Source organism: Mastigoproctus giganteus, chromosome 13 (genome assembly GCF_048544385.1).
Source record: "Mastigoproctus giganteus isolate SK-2022 chromosome 13, ASM4854438v1, whole genome shotgun sequence".
Taxonomy (NCBI): Eukaryota; Metazoa; Arthropoda; class Arachnida; order Uropygi; family Thelyphonidae; genus Mastigoproctus; species Mastigoproctus giganteus.
The window spans coordinates 148352516-148374039 of record NC_143587.1 but is presented as its reverse complement, the minus strand read 5'-3'; the positions used below and the strand labels follow the sequence as shown (position 1 = coordinate 148374039).

Genomic DNA, 21524 nt, shown 5'->3' with positions numbered 1-21524 from the left:
TGGTATAAACTAGTCTGTAATCAAGTCACAAAGGAGGTTATGCAGACCAAGGCAGATTATGAGAAATCTTTGGCAAAGGATGCAAAGAAAAACACTTGGGGAAAGAGTTCTTTACTTATGTAACCTCTAGAAGGAAAGGGATGAATCACATTGGACCACTTAACATAGATGGTTCAACTATTGATGATCCTGCTCAAGTAGCTGATAAACTGAATGAATTTTGCATCTACATTCACACATGAGGAGTTATTCAAGGAGGGGAATGCCAGAAGTTTATCAAATTCTAACAGGTAGCTAAGTGATTTTGTAATAACTGAGAGCAAAGTGAAGGAGAATTTGTTGAAGTTACACAAAAAAAAGCACTTGGTGGTGGAAGGAATCTATCCAGTTATATTGAAGGAGGCAGCAAGGGAAATAAGCAAACCCTTAGCCATAATTATGAGAGCATCCTTGGATTCAGGGGTGGTCCCCATGTACTGGAGGTGTGCAAATGTATCCCCAATTCACAAAGGGGGTTCAAAGAGTGACACAAATAATTATAGACATGTTAGTTTAACTTCTGTTTGGGGAAAATTATGAAGTCACTGGTTAAAGAGTGGTACAGAATCACCGAGACAAGACTGCAGCATGGGTTTGTTAAGCAGAAGTTTTGTCTGACCAATTTGATTGGATACAACACTGTGGTCTCAAAGGAACTGGATGCAAAAAATAATTTGGATTTCATATACTTGGGTTTCAAGAAAGCTTTTGATACTGTTGCACATGGAAGGCTGCTGTAACAAATTGGAGTGGTATGGCATTAAGGGCAAGTTGTTTCAATGGATAAAGGGATGGTTAAGTGGGAGATAGCAGTGAGTGGTAATAAATGGACACTGCTCTACATGGACTAAAACATTGGACTGGGTTTGGAATATAAGATCGAATTATGCACCTTAAATATCCAGCTTCAACAACTGATGGTAGAATTGGTGTTTTAAATGTAAGAATGAGAGTTCGGGTAAGAGTATGCATTCCATCTTTCTTAATGACTATCCTTTTGGCCTGTTTAAGATTTTGATTGCTTATTCTTGAATCATCTCTTTTTCAGATACATTAAGGAGATCTCATATTACACCTTTAGAGGAGTTTAGAGTGGGATGCAGGGTAATCTTTGTTGGAATTCCATCAAAAGTCAATATTTTTAATAGACTTTCCGAGTGCCTATGCTCACTCATCTCCACTAGAAGGTCTCCAGATTTTAATCTTAGAATCACTTTTGGAGCACCATATTTTCAAGACACTTCTGTAGTAAGAATGAGGAGAGCTTACTCAAAGGATGATCAGTCGAAGAAAAAACAGGAGCAGGGTTTTTCTGTTCCTTCTTTTTTTTTGCCATTTTGCATTACATGCATTTAAGTCATCTCTGAGAGATCTAGATCATGAGATCCATAAGTGACATGTCTATTTACGTCCATCTTTGCTCATTTTAGCCCTGGGAGAGGGAGTTTCTTCTCCCAGTTTACCAGCCCGGCCATGTGGAGACAGGAGTGATGCCACCAGAGACCAAGCAGTTGAGAAAGTTAGTTTGGTTAGTACAGATTATATAAATATATACAAGGAAAGAATGGTGAATTTCCTTTCTGGATTCCTACTTTTTTTTTGTTGTTATTTGGTTTTTAGGAGCATTAGCAACTAAGGCCATATTGCTCTGGGGATATGCGGTGGTCATCTTCCGTATTTGGTGATCACAGGCTTGAACCCTGGTCTAATCAAGCGTGTGCTATGCACTGCTGCTCCTGTCCACCTGGCTATGGAGGCATCTGGATTCCTACTTCAAACCTTTTAAGTAAAGAATTGTTTATGAAAAACAGGAAGAAATGACACTGGAAAATAAGTATAACTAATCTGAGAAAGTGCAATCTGTGTATTGCAGGAAAGGTTGCTTGGGCACTATCACTTGGCACTTGGGGCTGGTGTGGCTGATTCGTGCATCATGTAGGACTATTATTAAGGTGGTAGTAGTAGTAGTAATGGCAAATTATGCAAGGAAGCACACTTATGTAGCACTAGCTAAAACACACAAACGCACGCACCTCATCTGTACCCTCCAAGAATTTGACTAGAAGCTATTCAACCCATCCACTTCCAGAACAACAGATGGAAGCCTGATTCAGCAAGTGGAAGAATACCATTAACAATCATATTACTTAATCCATTCAAGGCTTTAAACACTTCAATTAGATTTTCCTGCAAATGCCTGGTCTTGAGCCACTGCAATTTGCATAACTGAAGCCTTTCTAAGTAAGAACACCTTTTTGTTGCCTTCACCAATCTGGTTGCCCTTCTCTGCATTTGAGCAAATTAATATCCTTCCTAAAGTCAGGCCTTCAAACCTGCATTTGGACTCGAGATGCAGCCTAACCATGGCCTTATACAAAGGGATAATCACTTTCTAATCCCTGTTTCTGTTTATCATTGACAAAACCATATGAGCTGTCCTAGCTGTTGCTTGTTATTTGGTTTTTAGGAGCATTAGCAACTAAGGCTATATTGCTCCAGGGATATGGGGTGGTCATTTCCTGACATTTCTGCATCCTCCGTATTTGGTGGTCATGGGCTCGAATCCCGGTAGCTGTCCTTGCAGCATGTCCACACTGCTCAGAGAATTTCATGTCTGACTGCACAATTACTCCCAAGTCCTTTTCTTTTTCCACTATCCTGTTACTCTAGGGCTACTGCTACCCTTAAGCGGTACCTTGCATTTTTCAGTGTTAAACTTCAATTGCCATTTCTCAACCCATAAACCCAATTTTCCTAGATTTTTTTGCAGTTGCTCACCTGATGACTGTCGTTAACCACCCTGCCAACTTTTGTATTATCTACAAATTTCGACATTAAGCCTGATATACCTTCATCATCACTGATAAATATTGAAAACAACAATTTACACAGCATTGAACCATGGGAGCTCAAATAAAAACATTAGTCCCCAAAGAGCAGTGCCCATTGATAACTACTCTATCTTCTTCCATTTAACCTTAGCAGTAACTTGCCTTTAATGTCACAATGCTCCAATTTGTACAGCTGTCATTTATGTGCAACAGTATCAAAAGATTTTTTGAAATTCAAGTATATGATATCAAAATTATTTTTTGTATCCAGTTCTTTTTGTTATTGCTGTTGTTATTATTATTATAATTAGCCATATAGTGCAAGGAAGCCTGAGCCTTTTGCTGCACCAGCCAAAAAAATTTCTGAGTTACTCCTGCTGAGAGAGAGTAATAGAAGGGAATCACCAAGAAAGAGAAGAATGAAGAATGATGATATCCAGCTCAGGACCTTGGGTGTACCAAGCCCATACTTAACAGATGTGAGCCCCTGGAGTTATTGTTGTTATTGATGGTGCAAGGGCTGCTCAGGCCATGTTGTGCCTATCAGTGATGTGGAAGTTACCAATGGTGACTGTTATGGGAACAGTCGGAAACGATCATATAATTTTATTTATCCCTTTAAGAAAGCAGAAAAACTCAGTGAGATTAGCATCACTACCTACGATATGATAAAGCTTCAAAGTTTCTTTAAGCTTTGGAATAAAACTGAATAGAGTTGCCAGGCAGGAATGTATAAGGTGCATTCAACAAGAATGCACTTCACTGTAAATGGATAGTTGTATTGCGTACACTGTGGAGGTCATTTCATATGTGGAGGAATAGATGAGTAATCTAAATGCAACTGATTCATATTCTGGCTAGGATTACTTCCTTCTTTCTGTTTGCACGGGAGCTAGAGGCTCATAACTGTGGTTAAGGTTTTATTTGAAGGAGCTTATTATTCGTTTGAGTTTGTCATAGAAGTGTCCATTTTTCCTTACATATCCTATATTATATCTGTAGTCAACATATGGAATGAAAAAACATGATGAGGGTGGGTTTTATGGATGTTTGGCAGCATAGTCTGCATATTTGTTTCTGATATCCCAGTGTGACCTGAAATTTGGCAAAAGATGACTCATCGCACAAAACAGCGGCAACCCCCAAGGCAGAATGCGTTGGTCCCAAAGGAACTAGTAGTTGTTGGTGACACTATTGTCAGGGAAACGGGGAACATGCTTTGTAAAAAGGATAGGTGGAACAGGACCAGGGTATGTCTGCCAGGGGCAAAGGTTGATGACATTGTAGAGAAGATATCATCTTTTAAGGGCACAAAAGGTGATACAGTTGTACACGTTGGCACTAATGATATCAAGAGTAGGAGACCGGCAGAATTGCTTAACAAGTACAGCTCACTGTTGAAAAAAAGCCGTGAAATAGGGTTGAATTTGAAAGTGTCTGCAATTCTGCCCAGACACGATAGGAGGGAGTATATGATAAGAGCCTTGTCGATCAATTCGGCCCTGGAAAGATTGTGCATGGCTCAAGGGGTAGAATTTTTTTCAGCCTGGACTGTACTTGTTAACAGGAGAGATTGCTTCTACAGGGATGGGATACACTTAAATAGAAAGGGTGCAAGAATATTTGCTGATGCTATCGAGGCAGTGCTAGGTGGGTCGGAAAACTGCTAGCTTGGGGGAAGACAAAGACGAATAGATTAACAGTGGCCACTGGCAGAGGTGAAAGAGATTCTTGCACTGCTTCTATTGGAATGAGCAGAAGCCTGAAAAACAAGATGCAGGATATTTCAGAGACTGCTGGGAGTCATTGTGGTACAAGTAAACACATGGGTTGTGTTAGGGTAGCTAAGAATAGAAATAGGTGCATGTATACTTGCGTGTACACCAATGCTAGCAGTTTAGTAAATAAATTTGATGAATTTGAGGTATTGCTCAAAACATCAAAGGCAGATATTGTTGGGATATCAGAGACGTGGTCTCACACAGATATAAGGAATGCAGAACTGGAATTTGGGTAGTGTTTGTTATTTTTTATTTGTTATTTGGTTTTTAGGAGCATTAGCAACTAAGGCCATATTGCTCCGGAATATGCGGCGGTCATTCCCTGACCTTTCCGTATCCTCCGTATTTGGTGGTGACGGGCTCGAACCCGGGTCTAATCAAGAAGCGTGTGCTACGCACTGCTGCTCCTTCCCACCTGGCTACGGAGGTGCCAATTTGGGTAGTACAACGTCTACAGATAGGATAGGAAGGGAGGAGGGGTTATGCTATTAGTTAAGAAATGCATAAAATCCAAGGGAGTGAAGCCAGTGGACATCGCTGGACAGTGCAGTGTCGAGTCAGTTTGGTGTGACATAAGCATTGGCAGATCAAAATTGAGAGTAGGAGTGTGCTATAGGCCTAATGACTCTGATGAGAATAATAAGAAACTGTACAGGGAAATAGAGTGGCCCAGTAAATCAGAGAGTCTTATAATGGGAGATTTTAATTTCCCAGATATTGACTGGAATTTGGGGGCAGGGCACTCACACACTAGCAAGGCTTTTGTGGATTTATTGGATGATTGTTTTCTACATCAGCATGTTCGGGAGGCAACTAGAGGGAGGAATACTCTTGATTTGATTATCAGCAGTGATTCTTCATGCATTAAGAATCTGCAGATAAATGAACCACTAAGTGGCAATGATCACAGTGTCCTGAAGTGGGATTTACTCAAAGAGGTAACTACCATTAGGGGTAAAGGGAAGGGTTATTGCTTTCGTAAAGGCAACTACAATGGACTGAAACAGTATTTAAATTCTATACAGTGGGACCAACTGATGATGTTACCAACAGCAAATGCAAAATGGGAAGCATTCGAAGAACTTATCTTGGAAGCTACTAGGCTTTACATACCAACTAAAAAATATTGTTCAAGGTTTAGGCCTAAATGGATGTCAGATGAACTAATGAGGCATGTGGCAGAGAAGAAACATGCATGGGATACATACAAATTAACACATGACACAGAAGCCTAAGATAGATACAAGTTGATCTGTAACCAAGTTACAAAGGAGGTTAGGCAGGCGAAGGCAGATTATGAGAAATCTTTGGCAAGGGATGCAAAGAAAAACAGCAAAGAGTTCTTTACTTATGTAAACTCTAGAAGGAAGGGGATGAATCAGATTGGTATACTTGATATCGATGGGTCAACTGTTGATGATCCTGCTCAGGTAGCTAACAAACTAAATGAATATTTTGCATCGACATTCACACATGAGGAGGTATTTAGCGAGGGGAATGCCAGAGGTATATTCAACTCTAGCAGTAAGCTAGAGAATCTTGTAATAACTGAGAGTAAAGTGGAGGAGAAATTGTTGAAGATAAACACAAGAAAGGCACACGGGGTGGATGGGATCTATCCAGTTATATTAAAGGAGGCAGCAGAGGAAGTAAGCAAACCCTTAGCCATAATTATGAGAGCTTTCTTGGACTCAGGGGAGGTACCCACAGACTGCAGATGTGCAAATGTGACCCCAATTCACAAAGGAGGTTCAAAGGCTGACACAAGTAATTATAGACCTGTAAGTTTAACTTCTGTTCCAGGAAAATTAATGGAGGCACTGGTTAAAGAAGCACTGCAGGATCATTTAGACAAGACTTCAGTTATAGCTCGAACACAGCATGGTTTTGTTAAGAGGAAGTCTTGCCTGACCAATTTGATTGGATACTATGATGCAGTCACAAAGGAACTGGACGCAGGGAATAACTTTGATATTATATACTTGGATCTTAGAAAGGCTTTTGATACTGTTGCACATGGAAGACTGCTGCACAAATTGGAGCAGTGTGACATTGGAGGCAAATTGCTGCTGTGGATAAAGGGGTGGCTGAGGGGGAGAAGACAGAGAGTGGTAATCAATGGACACTGCTCGTCGTGGACTAATGTTATTAGTGGAGTCCCTCAGGGCTCAGTGTTGGGTCCATTATTGTTTACTGTATTTATAAATGATATTGATGATGGTATATCAAGCTTAACGTCGAAGTTTGCAGACGATACAAAGGTAGGCAGGGTTGTCAAGGACACTACTGACACTATGCTGCTGCAACAGGATCTGGAAAGATTGAGCAGATGGGCTGAGAGGTGGCAAATGAAGTTTAACATTGACAAATGTAGAGTACTACACATGGGAAACAGCAACCCCCAGAGCAATGTATCAACTCTGTGGTACTACACTGACAGTGGTAGAGAATGAAAGGGACCTGGGGGTGGTTGTGCAGGTAGATATGAGGTTCTCTGAGCAGTGCACACGGGCTGCAAAAGTAGCTCATGGTGTATTGTCAATGATATATAGGAATTTTTCTAGCAGGGATAAGGAGGTGATTATTCCCTTGTATAAGGCAATGGTCAGGCCACACCTTGAGTACTGTATACAGGTCTGGAGGCCTCATTTCAAGAAGGATGTAGAGCTGCTGGAACGAGTATAGAGAAGAGCAACAAGATTAGTGAATGGAACAAAGGGGTGCTCTTATGAAGAAAGGCTTAAGTTTTGTAAATTACAGTGTCTGGAGACTAGGCACCAGCGAGGTTATCTGATAGAGGTGTATAAAGCCTTGAATGGTTTGAGCATGCTCAATGCTGATGGGATTCTTCCTCTCGCTCAGAATAATCACCTGAGAGGGCATAAATTCAAATTGAGGAAAGACAGATGTAGGATAGACGTACGTGCGGAAATTTGCCTTTAGCCAGCGGGTGGTTGGTTGGTGGAACAGACTTCCATCCCTTGTCGTGGAAGTTGATAGCCTAAATAAGTTTAAGGCTCAGCTGGACAGGTATTTCAAACGAACAGAGGGGTAAAGTGGAAGTGGTTTTTTTTTTTTTTTTTTGGCTGATGCTGCATAAGCTTGCTTTCTTGCATCAAATGCCTCTACTAATGCTAATGCTATCTAGATTTACATATGAGCATGATCATCATTATTGTTTAATGCCACATTGCTCCAGTTTGTAAAGGAGTCTTTTATGTGCAACAGTATCAAAACACATCCTGAAATTAGTATTAGTTCAGGCATACGATGGAAGAAAGCAAGCTTATGCAGCATTAGGCAAAAAAAAAACCCTCCCATTTCACCCATTCATTCACTTCAAATATGCCTATCCAGCTCAGCCTTAAATTTACTTAAGCTATCAACTTCCACAATAAGGTATGCTAGTCTGTTCTAGCAATCAAGTAACTGCTGGCTAAAGGAAAATTTCTGACCATCTATTCTACAACTGTCTTTCCACAATCTGAATCTATGCACCCTCAGGTTCTTAATCTGAGCAAGAGGAACAATCCCATCAGCACTGAGCTTGCTCAACCCATTCAAGGCTTTATACACCTCAGTCAGATCACCTAGCATGTGCCTGTTCTCCAGTGCTTCAATTTGCAGAACTTAAGCCTTTCTAGGTAAGAGTACCTCTTTGTTGCCCTCACCAATCTTTTTGCCCTTTATTATACTCATTTGATTTGATTTGATTGTGGGTTAACTGGTGCAACAACAACCTAAGGTGTAATGCACCAGCCTAGTCTTTGTACTCATTCTAGCAACTCTACATTGTTCCTAAAATGTGGCCTCCATCCGGTACTCAGTACTCAAGGTGTGGGCTGGCCATTGCCATGTACAATGGGATAATCATCTCCTTGTCTCTGCTAGAAAAACTCCTATATATCATTGACAAGACTCCATGACCTGCTCTGGCAGCCTGTCTGCACTGCTCAACGAACTTCAAATGAGATTGCACAATTACCTCCAGGTTTTTTCACTCTCCACCTCCCTGAGTTTAGTACCAAACAGTTGGTATGTTTCTCTTAGGTTACTGCTACCCATATGCAGTACTTTGCAGTTGTCAATGTTAAACTTCAGTTGCCACTTCTCAGCCCATTTTCCCAACTTATCTAGATCCATTTGCAGTAGCATACTGTCTTTACTGTAGATAACAACCCTGCCAACCTTTGCATTATCTGCAAACTTGGACATTAAGCCTCATATACCTTCATTAATATCATTGGTGAATACACAATACAACAATGGCGCTAGCACCGAACTCTAAGGAACTCCACTAATAACATTAGTCCACAAAGAGCAGTGTCCATTGATTAGCACTCTCTGTCATCTCCCACTCAACCATCCCTTTATCTCCATTGTAGCATTTGGCCCTTAATGCCATACTGCTCCAATTTGTACAGCAGTCTTCCATGTGCAAATGTAATCCAAGTATATGATCTCAACATTATTTTTTGTATCCAGTTCCTTTGTGACCACATCATAGTATCCAATCATATTGGTCAGACAAGACCTTTAATAAACCCATGCTTTGTCTTAACTATTACTGCAGTCGTCTAGATAATCCCGCAATGCTTCTTTAATCAGTGATTGCATTATGTTCCCCTGAACACAAGTTAAACTAACATTCTATAGTTACTTGTGTCACCTTTTGAACCCCCTTTGTTAATTGGGGATACACATTTGCACAACTCCGGTCAATGGGGATCTCCTCTGAATCCAAGGAAGCTGTCATAATTATGGCTAAGGGTTTGCTTACTTCCTTTGCTGCCTCCTTTAATATAACTGGACAGATCCCATCCACCCAAGGTGCCTTCCTATGTTTAACTTGAACAATTTCTCCTCCACTTTGCTCTCAGTTATTACAAAATCACTTAGTTCCCTGTTAAAATTTGGTAAACTTCTGGCATTCCACTCCTCAAATAACTCCTCATGTGTAAATGTAGATTTACACATGAGCATGATTATCAATTGTCAAACCATCTATGTTAAGTGGCGCAATCTGATTAATCTCTTTGCTTTTAGAGTTTACATAAGTAAAGAACTCTTTATTGTTTTTCTTAGCATTAGTTGAGGAATATGATGCAATATGATGAGGCATATGAGCCTCATGATATTGCATCATATGCAATATGATGAGGCTCATATGAAAATATGACTCAAAAATAATAAATAAATAAAAGCCCTCCCCCATTGCACCCATCCGATCGCTCCAAATGTTTGTCTAGTTCAGCCTTAAATTTATTTAAGTTATCAATTTCCACAACAACAGATGGAAGTCTGTTTAAGCAATCAACTACCCATTGGCTAAAGGCATATATATTCTACAACTGTCTTTCCTCAATGCGAATCTATGTCTCCACAGGTTCTTAGTCTGAGCAAGTGGAAGTATCCCATCAGCCTGCTGAAACCATTCAAGGCCTTATACCTCAATCAGATCACCTTGCAGGTGCCAAGTCTCCAGATGCTGCAACTTGCAGAACTTAAGCCTTTCTTCATAAGTGCACCCCTTTTTTCCTCTCACCAATCTTGTTGTCCTTCTCTGTACTAGCAACTCTACATGCTTCCTAAAATGAGACCAGCAGACCTGTATACAATACTCAAGGTGTGGCCTGACCATTGGCTGATAAAAAGGGATAATCACCTCCTAGTCTCTGCTAGCAAAATTCCTATATAAATCATTGACAAAACTTCATGACGTGCTCTGCCAACTCATCTGCACTGCTCAGAGAACTTCATATCTGCCTGCACAATTACCCCCAGGTCTTTTTCATTCTCCACCTCCCTGAGTGTAGTACCCCAGAGTTGGTACATTTCTGTTGGTTACTGCTACCCATATGCAGTATTTTGCCTTTTTCAATGTTAAACTTCAGTTTCCCCTTCTCAGCCCATCTGCCTAACTTTTCTAATCCTGTTGCAGTAGCATACTGTCTTAAGTGCCATTAGCAACAACCCTGCCAACCTTTGTATCATCTGCAAACTTGCACATTAAGCCTGATATACCTTTATCAATATCATTGCCAAATACACAAAACAACAATGTGCCCAGCAGTGAAACTTGGAGGACTCCGCTAATAACATTAGTCCATGTAGAGCAGCACCCATTGATTACCACCCTCTGTCTTCTCCCACTCAACTATCCTTTTATCTATTGTAGCAACTTACCTTTAATACCATTCTGCTCTAATTTGTAAAGTAGTCATCCATGCACAACAGTGTCAAAAATTTTCCTGAAATCCAAGTATATGATATCAAAATTATTTTTTGCATCTAGTTCCTTTGTAACCACATCATAATATCCAGTCAAATTTGTCAGACAAGATTTCCTCTTAACAAACCCATGATGTGTCTGAACTATTACTGCTGTCTTGTCTAGGTGATCCTGTTTCACCTTTTTAACCAGTGACTCCATTATTTTCCCCGGAACAGAAGTTAAACTAACAGGTGTATAATTATTTGTGTCACCCTTTGAATTCCCTTTGTGAATTGGTGATACATTTGCACTTCTCCAGTCCATGGCGATCTCCCCTGACTCTAAGAGGATGCTCTCATAATTATGGCTAAGGGTTTGCTTACTTCTCTTTCTGCCTCCTTCATTAAAACTAAATAGATTCCCTCTGCCCCAGGTGCCTTTTTTATGTGTAACTTCAACAATTTCTCCTCCACTTTTCTCTCGGTTATCACGAAATCACTTAGCTCCCTCTTAGAGTTTGATAAACTTCTACATTCCCCTCCTTGAATAACTTCTCATGTGTGAATGCAGATGCAAAATACTCATTCAGTTTATCAGCTACTTGAGCAGGATTATCAATAGCCGAACCATCTATGTTAAGTGGACCAATCTGATTCATCCCCTTCCTTCTAGAGTTTACGTAAGTAATGATCTCTTTGCTGTTTTTCTTTGCGTCCTTTGCCAAAGATTTCTCGTAATCTCCCTTCGCCTGGCTAACCTCCTTCATGACTTGATTGCAGACTAGGTTATATCCACCTTATGCTTCTCTGTCTCCTGATAATTTATATGCAATCCATTCATATTTCTTCTCTGCCACAAGTCTCATTAATTCATCTGAAATTCATTTAGGCCTGAACCTTGAACAGTATTTCTTAGTTGGTATGAAAAGCCTACTGGCCTCCAATATCAAATTCCTGAAGGCTTCATCATCAGTTCATCCCACTCTATAAAATTTACAAACTGTCTGAGACCTCTCTTGCTACCTTTATGAAAACAAACACCCTTCTCTTTACCCTTGATTGTTGTTACATCTTTAAGTAAATCCCATATCAGTATACTGTGATCACTGTCACCTAGTGGTTCCTTTATCTGCAAATTCCTAATGCATGTGTCATCACTGCTGATAATCAGCTCAAGGGTATTGCTCTCTCTGGTTGGCACTCGAACTTGTTGCTGTAGAAAACAATCCTCCAATAAATCCACAAAAGTCTTGCTAGTGTGCGAGTGACCAACCCACAATTTCTAGTCAATATCTGGAAAGTTAAAATCCCCCATTACAAGACATTCTGATTTACTGGCCCATCTATTTCTCTTTGCATTCTTTGCCAAAGATTTCTTGTAATCTGTCTTCGCTTCTGATCTCCTTAGTGACTTGATTACAGACTAGCTCATATCTTCCATAGGGCTTCTGTGTCGCCTGATAATTTATATGCATCCTATGCATTTTTCTTCTCTGCAACGAGCCTCATTAATTCATCTGACATCTATTTAGGCCTAGAGCTTGAACAAAATTTCTTTGTTGGCATGAAAAGCCTATTAGCCTACAAGATTCAGTCCCTGAAGGCTTTCTATTTAGAATTCACTGTTGGTAACATCATCAGTTGATCCCACTGTATAGAATTTAAAAACTGTCTGAGACCACTGCAGTCACCTTTACAAAAGCAAAAGCCCTTTGCTTTGCCCTAAGTAAATGTAAGTATATGATGTTAAAATTATATTTTGCATCCAGTTCCTTGGTCACTGCATTATAGTAACATATCAGATTGGTTTGTCAAGAGTGCCCCTTAACAAATCCATGCTGTTACTGCAGTATAATAGCATTCCTCTCCAGATAGTCCTGCATTACTTCTTTAACCAGTGACTCCATTATTTTCTAGAGAACAGATGTTAAGCTAACAGGTCTGTAATTACTCAAGTCATCTTTTGATTCCCTTTATGAATTGGGGATAGATTTACACATCTCCAATCCATAGGGAATTCATGAACCCAAGGATGCTGTCATAATTTTGCCTAAAGGCTTGCTTACTTCCTTAGATGCTTGTTTTAATATGATTAGATCAATTACATCCAACCCAGGTGCCTTTTTTTATATTTAGTTTCAACAATTCCTCTTCCAATTTTCTTTCAAATTATAACAAAGTCATTTAGCTTCTCATTGGTGTTAAATAAACTTCTGGCATACCTCACCTAAAGAATTTCTCATGTGTGAATGTAGATGCTAAATACTAATTCAATTTGTCAACAACCTGAGCAGGATCATCAACAATTAACCCATTAACATGAAGTGGCCCAATGTTATTCAGTCCCTTCCTTCTACTGTTAATATAAGCATTGAAGGCTTTAATTGCTTGCCTAACATGCTTTGTGACTTGATATGCCTATGATAGATAACCAATTTTTATCTATCATAGGCTTCTGAATCACCTGATAATTTATATGCATCCCATGCACTTTTCTTCTCTACCATGTGTCTCAATAGTTCATCTCACATCCATTTAGGTCTAGGCCTCAAGCAATATTTCTTCATTGATACAAAAAGCCTAGTAGCTTCTATGATTTCTTCCCTGAATATTTCCCATTTAGAATTTGTTGTTTGAGACATCATCAGTTGATTCCACTGCATAGAATTTAAAAACTTTCTGAGACCACGGTAGCCACCCTTACAAAAGTAAAAGTCTTTCCCTTTACCCTTGACAGTAGTAATGTCTTTAATTAAATTTCACATTATTATACTGCGATTGCTGCCACCCATTGGGTCTTTTATCTTCAGATTTTTAATGCATGTGGAATGATTGCTAATAGCCAGATCAAGAGTACTGATTCCTCTTGTTGCCTCTCTGGCATGCTGCTGTAGAAAATAGCCATTGAAGAAATCTACAAAAGACGTGTGTGTGTGTGTGTGTGTGTGTGTGTGTGTGTGTGTGTGTGTGTGTGTGTGTGTGTGTGTGTGTGTGTGTGTGTGTGTGTGACCCTCATATTCCATCAACATCTACAGTTAAAACCCCCCCATTATAAGACATTCTAATTAATTTACTACCGCACACTGTTTCTCTGTATATCTGTTTAGTATACTCCTCACAGTGATTAGGCCTGCAGCACACTCCTACGCTCAATTTTGTTTTCACATTCTCTCCAGGGCCGAATTGATTGACAAGGCTCTCAACATATACTCTCTCCTATTGTGTCTGGGCAGAATTGCAGGCACTTTCAAATTCAATCATAACTCATGACCTTTTGCCAATATTGCCCTATACTTGTTAAGAAAGTTCTCAGATATCTTACTCTTAATATCATTAGTGCTAACTTGTACAACAAAAGATATCTGCTCTATGACTTCATTTACTTTTGCCCCATGGTAGACATACACTGGTCCAATTTCACCTATCCTTCTTACACAATGTATTTCCCATTTCCATGTCAATGGAGTCACTAACAATAACTAGCTCCTATGGCACTAGTGCAGTCTGCCTTGAAGATTACTGCTGTGTTGTCTGATGCACAAGACTGACCTCTAGCATTGAGTTGGGCAGCCGAGAGCTTGATGGGTCATATTTAAATTTCTTTGAAGGTCTTAATTGTACTCTTCAAACTCTCATAAAAGCTCATCTGAATGCTGAGTTGATGCCTAATTTCTTGACCCTCTCTGTACCTAGCGCGCGCGCGCGCACACACACACACACACACACACACACACACACACACACACACACACACACACAACAATATCCTGTTGTCTGAATCATGTCCAGTCCCAGAAAGATCTGCAAACATTTCACAACTTGCACTTTTTTTAGACTGTTATGCACTGGAGAATTACCCCCTTCGGTTCTCCCCATGAGCCACTCCCACTATTTTATGCCTGTTGCTTCGCTTCTCTAGTCTGGAGTATGATTGCTGTATAAATAGAATTTAACTGATTAACAATGAAAATTAATAAGAATAATAAATTAAATTGATGATACCTAAGCTAACAGATTCCTAAATCAGCGATACATATTAATCTATCTAGTTTTAAGTTACACCTTACGCTATCAATTTCAATATATATGTTATGCTTTACTGTAATGATTACAATGTTAAATGAGTTATTTATATATCCTTGCTAAAATGGAAAAATTTCACAAAAAATATAATATATTAGCATTAGTAAAGGCATATGATACAAAAAAGCAAGCTTATACAGCATCGGCCAAAAAAAAAAAAAAAAACCCACTATTCTCATTTCACCCATCAATTTGCTCCAAATGTTTGTCTAGTTCCTTCTGCAATGCCAGATGGAAGTTTGTTCCATCAATCAACTACCTGCTGGCTGAAGGCAAATTTCCACATATCTATCCTACAACTGGCTTTGCTCAAATTGAATTTATGCCCTATCAGGCAATTATTCTGAGCAAGAGGAAGAATCCCATCAACACTGAGCATGCTCAAACCACTCAAGGCCTTATACAGCTCGAACAAATCACCTTGCAGGTGCCTAGTCTCCAGACACTGTAATTTGCAAAACGTAAGCCTTACTTTGTCAGAGCAACCCTTTGTTCCATTACCTAATCTTGTTGCCCTTCTCTGTACTCATTTCAGCAGCTCTTCTTCCTTCTTAAAATGAGGCCTGCAGACCTGTATACAGTACTCAAGATATGGCCTGACCATTGCCTTATACAAGGGGATAATCACCTCCTTATCCCTGCTAGAAAAATTCCTATATATCACTGACAAGACACCATGAGCTACTCTTGCAGATCATCTCTACTGCTCAGAAAATTTCATATCTGACTGCACAATTACCCTCAGATCCTTTTCATTCTCTACCACTCTCAGTGTAGTACCACACAGTTGATACGGTAGTCTGGGGTTACTGCTTCCCATATGCAGTACTTTACATTTGTCAATGTTAAACTTCAGTTGCCACCTCTCACCCCATCTGCTGAACTTTTCTAGATCCTGTTGCAGCAGCATACTGTCATTATGTGATTAACAATCCTGCCAACCTTCATATCATCTGCAAACTTAGACATTAAGCCTGATATTGACAGAGAGTGGTAATCAATGGACACTGCTCATCGTGGACTAATGTTATTAGTGGAGTCCCTCAGGGCTCAGTGTTGGGTCCATTATTGTTTTCTGTATTTATAAATGATATTGATGATGGTATATCAAGCTTAATGTCCAAGTTTGCAGATGATACAAAGGTTGGCAGGGTTGTCAAGGACACTACTGACACTATGCTGCTGCAACAGGATCTGGAAAGGTTGAGCAGATGGGCTGAGAGGTGGCAAATGAAGTTTAACATTGACAAATGTAACGTACTACACATGGGAAACAGCAACCCCAGAGCAACGTATCAACTCTGTGGTACTACACTGACAGTGGTAGAGAATGAAAGGGACTTGGGGGTGGTTGTGCAGGCAGATATGAAGTTCTCTGAGCAGTGCAGACGGGCTGCAAGAGTAGCTCATGGAGTATTGTCAATGATATACAGGAATTTTTCCAGCAGGGATAAGGAGGTGATTATTCCATTGTATAAGGCAATGGTCAGGCCACACCTAGAGTACTGTATACAGGTCTGGAGGCCTCATTTCAAGAAGGATGTAGAGCTGCTGGAACGAGTACAGAGAAGGGCAACAAGATTAGTGAATGGAACAAAGGAGCGCTCTTACGAAGAAAGGCTTAAGTTTTGCAAATTACAGTGTCTGGAGACTAGGCACCAGCGAGGTGATCTGATAGAGGTGTATAAAGGCTTGAATGGTTTAAGCATGCTCAATGCTGATGGGATTCTTCCTCTAGCTCAGAAAAATCACCTGAGAGGGCATAAATTCAAATTGAGGAAAGACAGATGTAGGATAGACGTGAGGAAATTTGCCTTTAGCCAGCGGGTGGTTGGTTGGTGGAACAGACTTCCATCCCTTGTGGTGGAGGTTGATAGCCTAAATAAGTTTAAGGCTCAGCTGGACAGGTATTCGGAACGAACAGAGGGGTGAAGTGGAAGTGGGTTTTTTTTTTTTTTTTTTGGCTGATGCTGCATAAGCTTGCTTTCTTGCATCAAATGCCTCTACTAATATACCATCATCAATATCATTAATAAATACAAAAAACAACAATGGACTCAACACTGAACCTTGGTGGACTCCACTAATAACATTAGTCCACGAAGAGCAGTGTCCATTGATTACCACTCTCTGTCTTCTCCCACTCAACTATTCCTTTATCCATAGCAGCAATTTGCCTCCAGTGCCACACTGCTCCAATTTGTACAGCAGTGTGTGCCTCCAGTGCCACACTGCTCCAATTCGTACAGGAGTCTTCTATGTGCAACAGTATCAAAAGCCTTTCTAAGATCCAAAAATAGATATCAAAATTATTCTTTGCATCCAGTTCCTTTCTGGCCACATCATAGCATCCAATCAAATTGGCCAGACTAGACTTCCCCTTAACAAACCCATGCTGTGCCTGAGCTATAACTGAAGTCTTGTCTAGACGATCCTGCAGTGCTTCTTTAACCAGTGCTTCCATTAATTTCCCTGGAACAGAAGTTAAACTAACAGGTCTGTAATTGGTTGTGTCACCCTTTGATCCTCCTTTGTGAATTTGACATCTTCAGTCCATGGGTACCTCCTCTGAGTCCAAGGAAGCTCTCATAATTATGGCTAAGGGTTTGCTTACTTCCTTTGCTGCCTCTTTTAATATAACTGCATCCACCCCAGGTGACTTTCTTATGTTTATCTTCAACAATTTCTCCTCCACTTTGCTCTGAGTTATTACAAAATCATCTAACTCACTCCCAGAGTTTAATTCACCTCTGACATTCCCCTCCCTGAATAACTCCTCATGTGTGAATGCATATGCTTGTGTGTGTTTTGGGTGTTTAATGGCACATAAGCTTCACTGGCTATAGTGCGCCTGTCCATAGAGATGTGTTAGGAAATAATTCAGATTTGAAGGCATTTCAATTTCATTTTAGAAACTATTCAGAAGCGATGATATATTCCAAATTTTTTCAGAAAACCGAAAAGTTCATTGATGTTTGCCATGTCACAAATAATATGCAATTTAGTTTTTTGGTTTTTGCAATTTAGTCAGAGAAAGCAGGAGTGATGTTCTGTCCTGGTGATATTGAGGACAGTCAATAAAAATATGCCTCACTGTTAGATGTACTAAGCAGTGTGGACACTGAGGAGGATCATCACCTGTGAGCAGATGGAGGTGAGTCAGATGAGTGTGTCCTATTCTTGCCTGTACAAGTACCACTTCTTCCCTTCTAGTTGTTTGGATGCTTGAGTGCCAAAATTTTGGTTCCTGTTTCAACAGGAAAAGTTTGTTATTAGTCTGGGTGTGCCATAGCTCTTTCCACTGTTCAAGGCATGCTGCTTTAATGGTGATATCATGGTCAGAGGCTGGAATATGGACAGAGATAAAATCTAATGTGGAGGGATATTTTGCTGATATATCTGCCAGTTCATTCCCCTTTATCCCTGAATGTGCTGGAATCCAACAAAAGTTTGCTAATTATTCACGTTGTTCAATTTTCAAGAGCAACTTCCTGATTTGGTTTAAAACAGGGTGATTCGTATAGGAGGGATTTTGCATTGTTCTAATTAAGCTGAGAGAGTCTGTGTAAATTAAATATTTTTGAGATGGGTAAGATTCAAATTTTCTAGAGATAATTTTATTCCATGTAGTTCTGCAGAAAAGTTGCTAAACTCAGGTGGAAGGGAAGCTGAAATAATAGTGGAGGAAAACACTGCTGCTGCTCCAACGGCTAATTGAGATTTGGACCCACCGGTATATATTGGCAGGAAACCAACATAGCTCTGAATATGACTTGCATGGAGTTGTTTCGGGTTGAGAGTCGGTAGAAGATTCTTACGCCATTGAAGAAAATAAGTATCAAAGTTCAGTTGAGCAGGAGGAGTCCAAGGTGGATAAGAGTAATTCATTACCTGTTGATTATTGTGAAGAGGAACTTTCCAACTCTGTGATATTTCAAAAAACTGTAGGCCTGCTGGCCTTATTTTATTAAGCTTATTCCTGTAGAGATTAGTTAGTTGACGATTGAAGAGGTATGGGTGAATAGGATGCAAACAGCAACTTTTTATTCTGGCTGCATACTTCAGTAGTAACATTTTTCTGCGGAGGTACAAAGGGGGTTCATGAGCTTCAATATACATAGACTGTGAGTTGGAGATGTCCTGAAGGCTCTAAGTTTAATCTGTAATGCGCTGTGTTGTATAGGATCCAGCCAGCGTAGTACACTCTTTCGGGCAGAATCATAGACTGGAGAGGCGCCTCCATAGCCAGGTGGGAAGGAGCAGCAGTGCATAGCACACACTTCTTGATTAGACCGGGGTTCGAGCAGATCACCACCAAATATGGAGGATGCGGAAAGGTCTGCGAATGACCACCACCACATATTCTCGGAGCAATATGGCCTTAGTTGCTAATGCTCCTAAAAACCAAATAACAACAACAAATAGACTGGAGCATAATCCAAACATGATCTAATCAATGCTCTATATAGTTAAAGCAATGAGGTACGATCTGCTCCAAAAGACAGGGCAGATAAAGCTCTTAAGTATGTTGAGCTTTTTGAGACAGGTATTATGTATGAATTTAATATGTTCAAGGAAGTTTAACTTCTTGTCAAGGGTTAATCCCAAGAATCTGATGTTATTACTAGCCTTATAGTGCAAGGAAGCCTGAGGTTTATACTTCACCAGCTAAAAAAAAAATTTATTTTCGAGTTACCCTGGGGGGGGAGAGAGATAGAGAGAAGGGAATCACCAAAAAAGAGAAGAATGATGATATCCAGCTCAAGACCGTGCGTGTGCCAAGCCCATACTCACCAGTTGTGAGCCCCCGTGGTTAAATATTGTTGGTAATCGGAATGGTAAAGTCTGAGATGTGAAGTTTTTGATCTGTATGTAATTTGTGTTGATTGCAAAAATGTATAGTAACAGTTTTCTGTTGTGAAAGACAATAGCCATTGAGTACTGCCCACTTTTGTATTATATTTAGTGATATCTGCAATTGACGTTCAATATATCTCATGTTCTGAGAATGGCAAGAAAGAGAGAGATCGTCAGCATACAGATAAGCCTCAATAGTATTTGGAAGTTCTTTTGTAATGGAGTCAATTCTAAGAGCAAAAAAGGTTACACTCAGTACAGGCCCTTGCGGAACTCCTTCTTCCTGCAAGAATGTTATAGAAAGGGAGTTAAAATATCGTACTTGATAAGAATGACTCCACAAAAAGTTCTTACTGAATATAGGCAGGTTGCCTCGTAGACCAAGGGCATGCAGGTCTCTAAGAATGCCGTGACGCCAGGTAATATCAAATGCCTTCTCTATGTCGATGGAGACCATGACAAGGTGTTAATTTCTCACAAATGCATTGCAACTTGCGGACTCGGCCTTGATCATGAGATCTAAGGCAGACCTGTTTTGGCGAAAGCCATGTTGACTACTACTCATCAGATTTTGGTCTTCAATGATCCTAACGAGTCATCTATGGATAATTTTTCTCAAGGATTTTACTGAGGCAACTGGAAAGGGAAAATGGCCGGTAACTAAAAGGACTCTTTTAGTTACCAGCCATTTGAAACCCAGTAAAGAGGAATCTTTACTGGGTTTCAAAGGCCAAAACTGTGGCATGGTGCCAAGACGTAGGATAGATGTTTTCCAGAAATATTTGATTATAAAATAACAGCAGAAGATGCAATTTTTTGTCATCAAGGTGCTGTAACATGATGTAATGTATTCCATCAGGCCGTGCTGCACTGTTGCATGCTGTTCTAATGGCTTGTAGAAGTTCCCAATACTGAAGGGGGCTGGTTATATTGTAATATTAGAGAGGTGCAAAAGTTTATGGGTCGCTGTTCAGTGATGTTCTTGATTTTCTGGAATTTCAGGGAATAGCTTGAAGGGATGGTCGGAAACTTTCCAGAAAGCTGTCTAATTTTCTTCCATATTAATTTTCAGTCGGTGTTTCTATTTACAGTGGATGCAAAGCAAGTCCAGGAATTCTTCTTGGCTTGTTTTTAAATGAGACGTGCTCTTGCCCTTAATTCCTGTTGTTGGTGATCATCAAAATAGATTCCACGCTTTATTTTTTTCCCTCTTGCTTTCATGCATTCTTCATTCCACCAGTAGTTAAAATGATGCCAGGCCATAGGATTCGTTTTATGGAATAGAGTTTTTAGCTGCTGATAACAAATGGGATGTGATATATTCTGTTACTTCATCAATGGGCTATAACCATATAATTTCCTCAGTCAGCTATCCAGGGTGATAGCTGACTGATTGGTTGGTTGGTTGGTTCAGATTTTATTGGCGCATTAGCAACTAAGGCTATAATGCTCCAAGACCAGCATAGCTGACTGAAATTTGACCCAGTTGGCACGAGAAAATTTCCATTTCCGGCAGGGTTCAGCTAATGGTGGTTGTGCAGTGAGCATATTACAAATAATTGGTAAATGATCACTGCCCATCAGATCATTCATAACAGACCATTCCATGACTGAAAACAGTACCGGGGAGCATATTGAGAGGGCAATTGCAAAAGTTTGTCCAGTTGGCAATTATAGGTTCACCTGTATTAAGAATTGTAAGATTTTGCCTGTCCAGAAA

General features: G+C 40.0%; 1 protein-coding gene across 1 annotated transcript in view; it reads right to left on the bottom strand.

Annotated features, from left to right (window-relative positions):
* LOC150076513 (muscle calcium channel subunit alpha-1-like) overlaps window positions 1-21524 on the bottom strand; it is a 1171392-nt gene that overhangs the window by 233077 nt on the left and 916791 nt on the right. The gene's annotated exons all lie outside the window — the stretch shown is intronic.